Raw genomic sequence first — 12,628 nt, 5'->3', positions numbered from 1 at the left:
ATGTGGTGTATTACTTTACATCGATGTATCACAGTGTCTATAGGCAAAAAGAAATGAAAACCAGTTCATTATCAAGCTGTGACGTCCGACTATAAAATGCAAAAAAAAAAAAGATTAATAGTTCGCTCAAAATAAAAACTTGCTATTTCTATGTTTCTATGTTGTCAGCAGATGCGAGTTGCTTCTGGGTCCATCGTCAGTTGCATCGTGTGTCGTATTTGACATCGTATCGCCTCATTGTCAACACCACCTAATAATCAGGAATAAAACGGAGCAAAAATGCAAGGTTCTACGCCACAAGCAGTAAATACGAGTTTTGTCACCACTACGGAGCTCGTACCCAGTGCAGGCTGCACCCCCGCACCCTCCTAGCCTCCTCTCTGACGCCACATTCTACTACCAAAACATTTCACAATGAAATTGTAGGTCATGTGTCAGTTTCGCAATACTAGAGCTGTATTTTTACAGTCCAGTTTACGATTATAGTTTTACCGAATCATAAGTTTCACATGTTACCACAAATCTTGTTTCCCCAGAAACGCACCATGTTGGCTCACAACGAGTACTACGAATGCAGAGCATCTTTAAAACTGCAGCACTACGGCCCACTGTTAATGCTGCGCAGTTTATTTCTGTTTTTCTTCAAACATATGGATATAACTTGAACTGCAGCAAGAGCACTACCAGACTTCCTGAAAAGGTTATGTAGTAATAAAATACAAAAGAAATGAGAACAATGGGGAGACGAGCAAGCAAAGTCCAGGACGCATGCATAATGTGGCTCATGTAACGTTTTCCTCCTTGACTGCCACCTCGTTGTTCATCCAAGAGAACCACTGCCGCACTGTTGCTTATATTTCATAGTAAATTTCTTTTAACTTAATCCCAGTAAAAGTTTCATTGACCATATAGCCTCCACCTTTACTGCCGGACATAGAATGGTATAAACAGTACACATGACGATATGGGAACAAAAAACTCATATTTTGGTTATGAAATTCGCAGCACACTGAAGCCTGTTTGATATTTGGCTTTCATTTATGTTATATCTTTTCCTTCACATAAATTTATTGGTAAGTGATCTTGAACAATGTCATATCCTGCGCATTTGTTATTTAATATGCCGCGGTATACGAGTATATCACCACCACCAGGGAGACACCCTTTTGCGAGTCTCGATCCTATGTAGGAGATTATTCCATTCTTCCCTGTTAAGTGCCGAGATCCTCCGATACCGAGTTCCAGTTCTTCTTCCTTTACACGACTGCCAGTTCGTAATCAGAAGGGTCATTAGATTTTGTGATATTTGATATTTGCAGGTTGGGATGCCAGGCCAGTGCCAACTCCCAGTGATCCTGGATTGCCGATGTTTTTTTGTTAGGGTTGAATCCTTAAGCTGGTGGGCCCCATTTTAAATCGTCTGGAACTCGCTTATGCCCGCTTGCATTACTTAGCAGTATTTCAGTTGTGCCGGCCTAGGCGAGGAAGCCGTTGTCACTATAGAATTGCATTTCATGCCGAATTAAAGCTTCTTTACAACAGATTACGATTAATGGCGGACAAGAAAGCAAATGAGCCTGACCTTCTTGAATAGTGTATTAGAACTGACCAGTGTGCTCATCTTCCCTTTTTTCGGAAAATGTAAGAGAAAGGATGGAAGGCATCGACGAATTACAGCTACCATTTGTGTTCCAAGGTTGAAGTTACTGTTGTTAGTCTTTTTAATATATAATGTAAAATTACTTACGTCATTCCTAGCCCTTATAGAGGCTGAAAATAAAGAAATATTTCTCCATACATCAATGTAGGGGATGTGGTTGGTACTGGCGAAAAATAAAATGAAATCAATGGAGCCGACTCCCAGCACATTCAAGAGGGGCAAGCGTCTACATCTAAACTTACGAGGGCAGTTCAATAAGTAATGCAACACTTTTTTTCCTCGGCCAATTTTGGTTGAAAAAACCGGAAATTTCTTGTGGAATATTTTCAAACATTCCCGCTTCGTCTCGTATAGTTTCATTGACTTCCGACTGGTGGCAGCGCTGTACGGAGCTGTTAAAATGGCGTCTGTAACGGATGTGCGTTGCAAACAACGGGCAGTGATCGAGTGTCTTTTGGTGGAAAACCAGGGCATCTCAGATATTCATAGGCGCTTGCAGAATGTCTACGGTGTTCTGGCAGTGGACAAAAGCACGGTGAGTCGTTGGGCAAAGCGTGTGTCATCATCGCCGCAAGGTCAAGCAAGACTGTCTGATCTCCCGCGTGCGGGCCGGCCGTGCACAGCTGTGACTCCTGCAATGGCGGAGCGTGCGAACACACTCGTTCGAGATGATCGACGGATCACCATCAAACAACTCAGTGCTCAACTTGACATCTCTGTTGGTAGTGCTGTCACAATTGTTCACCAGTTGGGAATTTCAAAGGATTGTTCCCGCTGGGTCCCTCGTTGTCTAACCGAACACCATAAAGAGCAAAGGAGAACCATCTGTGCGGAATTGCTTGCTCGTCATGTGGCTGAGGGTGACAATTTCTTGTCAAAGATTGTTACAGGCGATGAAACATGGGTTCATCACTTCGAACCTGAAACAAAACGGCAATCAATGGAGTGGCGCCGCACCCACTCCCCTACCAAGAAAAAGTTTAAAGCCATACCCTCAGCCGGTAAAGTCATGGTTACAGTCTTCTGGGACGCTGAAGGGGTTATTCTGTTCGATGTCCTTCCCCATGGTCAAACGATCAACTCTGAAGTGTATTGTGCTACTCTTCAGAAATTGAAGAAACGACTTCAGCGTGTTCGTAGGCACAAAAATCTGAACGAACTTCTCCTTCTTCATGACAACGCAAGACCTCACACAAGTCTTCGCACCCGAGAGGAGCTCACAAAACTTCAGTGGACTGTTCTTCCTCATGCACCCTCCAGCACCGATCTCGCACCGTCGGATTTCCATATGTTTGGCCCAATGAAGGACGCAATCCGTGGGAGGCACTACGCGGATGATGAAGAAGTTATTGATGCAGTACGACGTTGGCTCCGACATCGACCAGTGGAATGGTACTGTGCAGGCATACAGGCCCTCATTTCAAGGTGGCGTAAGGCCGTAGCATTGAATGGAGATTACGTTGAAAAATAGTATTGTGTAGCTAAAAGATTGGGGAATAACCTGGTGTATTTCAATGCTGAATAAAACAATCCCTGTTTCAGAAAAAAATGTGTTGCATTACTTATTGAACTGCCCTCGTACATCGAGGTACACACTCTTCAGATCATAGTGAAGTACGTCGTAGAGGATAATTCCCATTGCACCACTGCTCCTTCCTGTTTCATTAATGTATGGATCGAGGGTATATTTATGTCTCAAATGCCGCTGTGGACACTGTGGATAGCCTAATCTTGTCTTCACTATCCATACTTGAGCCACACATAAGTCGTTGCAGTACCCTTCTAGACTGTCCGCGACGTTTGACTGCTGGTTAGCGTCCAGCAGATCTCGGATTTGAGAATTCGATTCCCGGCTGTACCTGAGACTATCTTCGCTCGGGGACCGGGTGTCTGAGTGATCTTCATTGACCTTCATCTCACCTTCATTGACATGCAAGTCGCCTAAGCTGCGCCGGATAGAAAGACTTGCACCAGACGGCCGCACAAACTCAGACGGGTTCTTCCCACCAACAGTGCCATACCACTGTTTTTCATTCCTAGATTCGTGACTTCGGATTGATCCTTAACTCTTTGTAAACAGTGCACAACCGTAGGAGGGACCTGGTCAGATAAGATGTGGTGTTTTTATTAGTTGTCGAAATACAAATGGCGTCTCCCACGACGGTTTGTGAGGCAATTAGTTAGTGATGTTGGTCATGAGAAGTCGTTAATTTCGGTGTCTGGGCGGAGTCCAATGAATGGAAAGGAATCAGATACCTTCTAGCTGAAAGCGGAGGCCGGAGAAAAACCGACACTCCATGCAGCGGCGAGCAGTAAACACGTCATTTCCCTCCAGTGGTCCTATTGGCTACCCACAGTTGTGGGCATGTTGTCAGTATATCCTGTTCCACGGTAACAAATAACCTTTGTTGAAGCGGCAATCCTACCTGGCATGTAGGCCACAATGATTTTGTGCTCGAACATTACATGGCACTGTTAAAATCAAAAATATAAAAAAAAATCAAAATTTTTTTCAAACACTCAGATCGGGTAGACGATCTGTACAGTAATACTGTTCCAGTTTGCGTCTACTCCCTTGTAATTCGGATTCATGTTCTGATCATCTCCTTGGGATGTGAGTGTTTAGTAAGCAATCTCCTTTGTAGACTGACTGCGAATCGAAGTCTGCCACCTGATTTACCCGTGACTGAACCAATACGATTATTCCATTTCATATCACTACAAATTGTTACAGGAAGGATATGTATGAGCTGACCAAGTCCACTTGTGACTCATTGCATTGTTTAACATTTCTGAACTTTTGAAGCAAGTTGCTAATAAATTCTTTATTTTCAACTCTTATAAGGCTCTGACTGAATGTTTGTGCAGCTTCCCGTATACGTCATTACACTTCATGAACTGCGAAATCTCTGACGTTGCTATAATATTGTCCACAAGGCCATTAATCTACAAACTGAACTGCAAAGGTCAAAATATACTTGTCTTGGCAACACCTCAAGATAGTTCTGCTTCTGTCGACGAGTCTCTATTGGAGAAAACATTCGACGTTGTCCTTGTCGATATTCTAACCGTAATTAATGGGAATTCGCTTTGGTCGCAAATTTGATCGGTGCCCGGTTCGAGGGGCCTACTGCATTTTATGATTAAGGAAAGGGCTAACTCAGTAATAAATTCGGTATTGGGCGCCAGCTCCGCGGCGAAACACAACCGTCCAAGAATTTATGGGAACTGTTCGATCTTTGCATACACTTCTTGTGAAACAGACATCGGAAAAACAACCAGAGACTTACCGAACCCATCTCATGCAGAATTACTGGTTTTTCCCGTTTTGACTCATCTGCGAATACTGACTAGCTGTAAGTGCATTCGGCTGCATTACTCCTGAAGATTCAAAACTATTTCGTTATTCATCGCGACGCCAGATTCGTTTTGAAGCGTTAACAGCAGTAGTGTTTGCTGACTCTGTTCTGAGATTTCGGGTACACATCATCCAACGGCGCTACCGAACGTCAAAGTTACGGGCGCCGGTGCCTGTAAGTGTATGTATATGCAGCGTGAAGTTATGACGTTACACACGTTCTACGATGATGGAGAAGGATAAATATATCAATTTGAGGTAAGGGTTCCTCTACTGGAAACCAGCGAGTCGAATATTATAAGTGAAAACCTTTCTGATATCTCTAACAGTCGAGTATTTTTACTGATACTATTGTTGCTAAGACTGTAGGGCAGGCAGCATTCAGAGATATTATGCACCAAATCAAGGAAAAAATTTCCGGAAAACAAGAGCTCTAAATGCATACCTCAGGAGCCATGAGCACTTGTTCGTTTTCGCCTACCGTGGAACACAGCTCCTCTATTGGACAAGTGCTCATAGCTCTTAAAGTACGCATTTTAGAGCCCATGCTTACTAAATCTTTTTACTTGTTTCTGTCCATAACATCGCCACTAAAATATTGCTGACAATCCCTACAATCTTAGCAACAACCGTACGAGTACATGTATTCCACAGACAGAGATATCAGAACGCTTTTCGCTTGTAGGTTTCGACTCCTTCGTTTCCGGTACAAGGACCCTTACCTCGAATTGATACATTTGCCCTTCCGCGTCATCCTAGAAAGTTTGTAACATTATCACGGAGTAACCCAGTGTGAACACACATTTACAGGCGCCGGCTCCTATAACTTCGACGTTTTGCAGCGTCGTTGGATGACGTTACGGGACATGGGTTCCTACGTGAAATTTGATCTACTAAGTCCTCTCTGCAACATCTGCAAGTATATAACATAAATAGTAAAAGACCCTCTGTACTGCAAACGACTGTTCTTTTAACTGCCCAAGTATTTTTCAGCTTCAAAAATCCTTTCGTAATGAAGTATTCCTTAGAAATTTCGTTTCCTATTTCATCCAGTTATACGCTTAATTACCAAAAACTCTGAAACATTTATACTTTTATTTGAATCCGAGAAGTCAAATACAATTTTCGTAGATGAAGCTTTAAAATTCCCTTAGTATGTAGTTGCTTAAAAATGATTCAGTTTCAAAAAAAGTCTTTCACTGATTATTTCACCCTCATAGGGTTTAAAATTCCAAGAATGCTGAAACAAGTGTATCTTTATTTCTAACCAAGAAAGCAGATACAAATATTTGTTGGTCTAGCTCCAAAACTACCTTCGTAGTGACGTATTTTCACAAACCCTCTCATCCCGTGTTTCACACCCTGAGGGATGGAAATCGAGAAATCCCTTCTTAACCCTCAAATGCTAACATAAATTTTGGTAACGCCTGTCTCTCACGCCTTCTAATTTTCATTTGATTTTATTTGCACATTGTCACTACGATATTGAGTTTATAATAATAATATAACATTGTGTTCAGTAGTGTCTTCCTTGTTTAATAATTTTCATTATCACCACAAAAAAATTACAATTTACTGACACGTTCTTTACACAACTTCGTAGAACACTCCAAGTAATTTGGTGCCCCACTCTGGCCACACTCATTATTAGTTTTCCCGCTCTTTTCGTACGGGTAATAGTGGAATGTCTTTCTCTTTTCAAGTCGGCCTGCTCACTGGTCCGTGGTCCTTTCTACATCCTGCTGAGGGAAAGTGTCTGTTATAATTTTTTTAACGTCTACTGGTAAATTTGGAATGTGTACTCGTCTTATCATATGGGTTTTTATTAGATTAGTTGATAATGTTTTTATGAGGTCGAATCTGTTCAATGTTGAAATTAGTTTCAAAGCTGTGAATATTATTCCTGTGTTTACACAAGTAACTGATGTGATGAAATAGAAAATTGCTTGAGGACATCTCCTGGTTAGCCCATTTGCACATTTCATATCCATTGTGTCAACATAAGAGTTGATGGCATTACAGAAGGAAATGATCTCCAGCTTGCTGTTGTCACATCTGTATCTATGAGTGGTGCATTGATGACACAAGTACCTCAGCTTCAGATTTCTTAGATACATAAGACAACCATGGTGGATTGCTAGTGAAGCCATAAATTGAAGCCGGCCGCGGTGGCCGTGCGGTTCTGGCGCTGCAGTCCGGAACCGCGGGACCGCTACGGTCGCAGGTTCGAATCCTGCCTCGGGCATGGGTGTGTTTGTGATGTTCTTAGGTTAGTTAGGTTTAAGTAGTTCTAAGTTCTAGGGAACTGATGACCACAGCAGTTGAGTCCCATAGTGCTCAGAGCCATTTGAACCATAAATTGAAGAGACAACTTCTCTAATTTTATTAGGAGAAAACTCTTTGATGAGTTCTTTTTCTTATTATTGTTCAAAGAGTTCCCATGTAGACGAGTTTCTTCTTTCCCAGTTCAAACATCAACTGAAGAGTTCAGAACCAGCTGGCTTCCGTTTTGTTGTTATTAGTTCGCACTATAGGTGCAGCAATGCGCGCGACAAATCGTGATGAATTCTTATTCAGACTCAAAGATCTGCCTTTAGTGAGGTCTGTTTTATTTTGTAACATTACATTCCCTTAATTCTCCATGACTGAATGGTTGCAGTGAGTTCCACGTGAAATACTTATTTTTCCCATAGAAAACTCAATCTTTTCTTATTATGCCAGCCGGCCGGTGTTGCCGAGCGGTTCTAGGCGCTTTAGTCTGGAACCGCGCGACCGCTATAGTCGCGGGTTCGAATCCTGCCTTGGGCATGGATGTGTGTAATGCCCTTAGCTTAGTTAGGTTTAAGTAGTTCTAAGTTCTAGGGGACTGGTGACCTCAGATGTTAAGTCCCACCTAGTGCTAGGAGCCATTTGAACTACTTCCGCTGCACCAGAATCCGAACTCCTATTGCCATGGGTTTCACTATTTTCACTTTCATTTTCATCAGTTTCAGAGTCTACATTAAGACTGGAAAGTGAGAGGTTGTCACTCTCAGGAACACAGGAGTCATCTGAAGCATAGTCGTCATCAATTATATCTCTTTGTTGTAAAACTATTTGGGCCATCAGCTGACTTCGTTGTGACACATTTACATTCAGCCTCTCTTTCGACATTATCTTTCAAACTGAAATTAGAAGTTCGATATGCTACTTAACGGTGATTGTTTACTAAGAGAGTAAACTATTACTTGTAATATACTAGAAAACAGCAGTAATATTCTATATTAAGAAATCAGAGGTACGCAAAATAAACTTACTTTGGCAGTAACAAACGGTCTAAAACGCCTTTCTGATGAATTTCTAAAAACGGGTAACGTTAATTACAAAGCTACGTTTTCAAATCCAAGAAGAACATTCATGTAACGCATACCTTGGCGTTCAGAGCTGTGACAGTAAATGTAGGCAATATCACAGAAAAATAGAGCGCCATGGTCTGAGAAACCGATGTTACCACTTAAGGGTATATATGATCAACATGTGATGCATATTTCAAGTTTCTGCCTTACTGATTTGGCCTACCTTTTATGTTTAGAGTTTTAATTTTGCTGCGCTAAGATATTTCAAGAACAAATTTTGTAATTGCTGAAAGCTACTTACGTAATGTCGTGCCAAATGGACATGTTCCTCTCCGGTGGACATATATACATAAACAAGACACCTTTATTTGAAGAGCAGCACTTTCGGATTATACTGCTACAAAGTAAGATAATTAACAAAACAAACATAAAACGTTTTCTAGTCCTTTTCTGTTTAAATGTTTTTTTACTTTATCTACTTTTACGTAAATAAGAGAAAGTAGCAACTGATAAAACTACCAACAGTGAAAATGTAACTGGAATGAAGTTAATGTTTGGTAACTATATTGATGGACCCGATAACGAAAGCGACAATGAAAATCTCGAATTAACTCCCGTTTCCAAGTTAAAGCAGGGAGCATTTAACTGTAATTACGTTTAATTAGCATTAATTGCCAGTACTCATATAGGCCTCTAAATGCCGCTGATGGTGGACAGAGTGATGAAGATTCAAGCAAAGAGAGCTGTGTGCATTTTGTCGTTATTTTTAGCCTGGGCTCGTATCAACAAGGGGAAGGGGAAGAGGAAAGAAAGAGCGGAGCATGGTTCACTTAAGCTTAGTTTCAGTTCGTCACAAGTTGTAGTCTGTTCGTGCGCTGGAGCAACGTATTACTGAAGTGTAGTTAGTTCGTGTGCTCATTGTAGCTCCGATGAATCAATACGCCTCACAAGTGCTTCTTGCTACATTTGTGGACAGGGTGCATTGAAATAGCAAAGGATGCCTATAACGCCATATACACTACTGGCCATTAAAATTGCTACACCAGGAAAATGGCGTGCTACAGACGCGAAATTTAACCGACAGGAAGAAGATGCTTTGATATGCAAATTATTTGCTTTTCATAGCATTCACACAAGGTTGGCGCCGGTGGCGACACCTACAACGTGCTGACATGAGGAAAGTTTCCAACCGATATCTCATACACAAACAGCAGTTGACTGGCGTTGCCTGGTGAAACGTTGTTGTGATGCCTCGTGTATGGAGGAGAAATGCGTACCATCACGCTTCCGACTTTGATAGAGGGCCTGATTGTGGCTTATCGCAATTGCGGTTTGTCGTATCTCGACATTGCTGCTCGCGTTGGTCTAGATCCAATGACTGTTAGCAGGATATGGAATCGGTGGGTTCAGGAGGGTAATACGGAACGCCGTGCTGGATCCCTCGCATCATTAGCAGTCGAGATGACAGGCATCTTGTCCGCATGACTGTAACGGATCGTGCAGCCACGTCTCGATCCCTGAGTCAACAGATGGGGACGTTTGCAAGACATCAACCATCTGCAGGAACAGTTCGACGTCGTTTGCAGCAGCATGGACTATCAGCTCGGAGACCATGGCTGCGGTTACCCTTGACGCTGCATCACAGCCATGAGCGCCTGCGATGATGTACTCGACGCCGAACCTGGGGGCACGAATGGTAATACGTCAGTTTTTCTGATGAATCCAAGTTCTGTTTACAGCATCATGATGGTCGCATCCGTGTTTGGCATCATCGTGGTGAACACATATTGGAAGCGTTTAATCGTCATCGCCGTACTGGCGTATCACCCGCCATAATGGTACGGGGTGCCATTAGTTACACGTCTCGGTAACCTGTTGTTCGCATTGACGGTACTTTGAAGAGTGGACGTTACATTTTAGATGTGTTACGACCCGTGGCTCTACCCTTCATTCGATCCCAGCGAAACCCTACATTTCAGCAGGATAATGCACGACCGCATGTTGCAGGTCCTGTACGGGCCTTTCTGAGTACAGATCTCTCACCAACTGAAAACGTCTGGTCAATGGTAGCCGAGCAACTGGCTCGTCCCAATAGGCCAGTCACTACTCTTGATGAACTGTGGTACTGTGTTGAAGCTACATGGGCAGCTGCTCCTGTACTCGCCATCCAAGCTCTGTTTGACTCAATGCCTAGGTGCATCAAGGCCGTTGTTACGGGCAGAGGTGGTTGTTGTGGGTACTGATTTCTCAGGATCTATTCATCCAAATTGCGTGAAAATGTAATCTCATGTCAGTTATAGAATATTATATTTGTCTAATCAATACCCGTTTATCATCTGCACTTCTTGTTGGTGTAACAATTCTAATTGTCAGTAGTGTATATTGGGTAGGCGTACAGGCTGTGCTTAGGCTGTGAAATCGGAGACTAGGAGAAGCCCTGGTCTCCTCATGTATGTTGCATATCTTACGTCTCTATTCTTCATTCGCGTTTGAATCGTAAACGATCTTCCAAGGGTCCTCCTTTACCCTTGATCTGCCAAGAGCCATCAAACAATATAAATGATTGTTACTTTTTTTTGACAACTCCATTAACACATGACTTTCCATGACGAATATGTCTTCCTCGATATATTATAATAACATACAGTCGGCCATGCGGCCAGTGCCTCATGAAGGCGGACTGCCTGTTCCCGTTCAACCTGCTTGTGATAGTGGTGAGGAGCGTAGTAAAACTACGCCATCACCTACAAAAACCATTTCTTCGAAAGAATCTCATTTTGTGTGTAACGATGACTGTAGAGAGATTCACAAAATAAGACACTGTGAACTTAGTGACTTTGTGAGAGATCTGAAATTGCCTAAAGGTAAAGCTGAACCGTTGGTCTGGTGTTTTGTAGTGATGTGCAGGGACAAATGGCAGCTATGGGCATATACCATAAAACTAATCAGTGGAGGGTTTTCATCGACTACTCCAAAGTAAGTCTCTAGTGTGTGCTACAGCATTATGGCAACGTGTTACCATTGATTCGAATTGCGTAGGCACCTTACATGAAAAAACCGTATGATTACATGAAACAATGCTATGGCGACTGAACTACGACAAGTTTAAATGACAAATTTCCGGGGATCTGAAAGTCCTAGGCATATTACTTGGGCTACAACATGGCTACACCAAATTCTGTTGCTTCAAGTACCTATGGGATAACCGCACCAAAACACTTCATTAGAAAAACAAAGACTGGCCTAAGCCTCAATCACTTGAACCAGGATCTCACAATGCTATGCACGATGCCAGTTATAGAAAAAAAAATGTGTTGGCTAATGCTAAAGTGTTACGGTACGACTTGCTTTAAAAACAACAGTAGTTTTCATATTAGCTTCACTGTGCGCGAGCCTTACAATCTGGTGATGAAGGAATAATCGAACATCTTTATATTTCGGAGAGGCTGGCCGGCGACTACGAAACGCTGCAAAATTGCTCCATACGAAAATTAGCTACAAAACATGGATATTGTTCAGTGTCTGAAACTGTTGTCGAAGTTTTGTTTTCTGAGCACATCAAAAAAAGGAGTGCGTCGGTTGCATATTTTTGATAGTGCCTTGCAAATGCAAATAATCGCTGCCAGTCATTTGCAACCCCGCGCCAAGGCACCCAGCTGCTCCAAATTGTCAAGATCTGCTGCCTAATTTTCTCTCCGCGACCTAATCGCACTCACGCACGAGAAATTTCAAAGTCATTCTGAAGGAGTTGTACTAGCACTAATTTTACTACAGTTTTTGTCACTTAGGATATCGGTGAATGCAGTAGTAGTATAATAACATTATTAATACAGAATATTTGAAAGTGAACTTCAAGAAAAATGCGTAGTAAACGCCAAATATCACAGTGTTATGGTAATTTCGGGAGTGATAGACCACTGGATGAGACAGACCAGTGGCATATTTCACAAATACGCCCCTGGAGAGAGCTCCGCTAGTTGCAAGGTAGCTCTTTTATGAACAAATGTCGTGCTGAAAGGTTGCTGTAATTTCTATGATAGATCTGGAGAAAATTCGCATTCTATGTTCTGGTAAGCCAAAATATTTTATTGTGAAGTTACGTAATTTTAGCATTAAGGTTTAGTTTTCTCGATCACGATGCAGCTTTTACTGCAACTTTGACGAATGAGTGGGCATGAAACTAACCTAAAATGGGCACCGCGTTCGCTGCCTGCAGGCGGGTATCGGGTGGTCCACCTCTGCTAGACAGCTGGAATCAGTGTTATTTAGGAGAGA

The sequence above is a fragment of the Schistocerca americana genome, chromosome 5 (genome assembly GCF_021461395.2).
Source record: "Schistocerca americana isolate TAMUIC-IGC-003095 chromosome 5, iqSchAmer2.1, whole genome shotgun sequence".
Lineage (NCBI taxonomy): Eukaryota > Metazoa > Arthropoda > Insecta > Orthoptera > Acrididae > Schistocerca > Schistocerca americana.
The sequence above is the reverse complement of the archived record's forward strand: the minus strand, read 5'-3'. Positions refer to the sequence as shown.